This window comes from Gossypium hirsutum, chromosome A01, assembly GCF_007990345.1.
Source record: "Gossypium hirsutum isolate 1008001.06 chromosome A01, Gossypium_hirsutum_v2.1, whole genome shotgun sequence".
In the NCBI taxonomy this organism is placed as follows: domain Eukaryota; kingdom Viridiplantae; phylum Streptophyta; class Magnoliopsida; order Malvales; family Malvaceae; genus Gossypium; species Gossypium hirsutum.
Window position 1 is genome coordinate 110,533,792 of NC_053424.1, and position 749 is coordinate 110,534,540.

General features: G+C 39.4%; 1 non-coding gene across 1 annotated transcript; it reads right to left on the bottom strand.

Annotated features, from left to right (window-relative positions):
• Nucleotides 1-230: 230 nt before the first annotated feature.
• LOC121208318 (small nucleolar RNA R71) lies at nucleotides 231-337 on the bottom strand. The gene has a single exon (XR_005903274.1). It is a non-coding gene; the product is annotated as a small nucleolar RNA R71 (small nucleolar RNA).
• Nucleotides 338-749: the final 412 nt, after the last annotated feature.

The following is a 749-nucleotide window of genomic DNA, read 5'->3' on the forward strand; positions in this document are numbered from 1 at the left end:
GGTTTGCAGGACGAGGATCCAAACATTCATTTAGCAAATTTTCTGGAATTTTATGACACGTTTAAGATCAATGGTGTTTCTGATGATGCCATTCACCTTCAGTTGTTTCCCTTTTCATTATGGAATAAGTCTAAACAGTGGTTGAACTTGTTACCACAAGGGTCAATCACTAATTGGAAAAAATGACTGAAAAATTTTTGCTTAAATATTTGCCGCCTGCCAAAACAGCTAAATTGAGGAATGATATCTCCTCTTTTGTGCAGATGGATTTAGAAACACTTTATGATGCATGGAAGAGATACAAGGATTTATTGAGAAGGTGCCCTCACCATGGTTTACCTTTATGGTTATAGGTTCAGACCTTCTACAACAGTGTGAACCCCTCAACTAGGCAAATGGTCGATGTAGCTGTCGGTGGAACCATAAATAACAAAACACCTGAGGAGGCTTATGAGTTTATAGAGGAGATGCCACTGAATAACTATCAGTGGCAAGTCATAAGAACAAAGCCAACGAAATCAGCAGGTGTTTTCAACCTAGATGCAGTCACCATGTTATCAAACCAGGTAGAACTCTTAAATAAAAAGATTGACGGTCTATGTGTTTCTACGCAGGTACATCCGGTGATGCAGTGTGACACGAGTGGAGGTAGAATGGGCAATTCAGAATATTTACCCTTCGGCCCCAGCATGGAGAACAAGCAAATAAATTATATAGGTAACAATCTCACAGATGCCTACATATGCAAA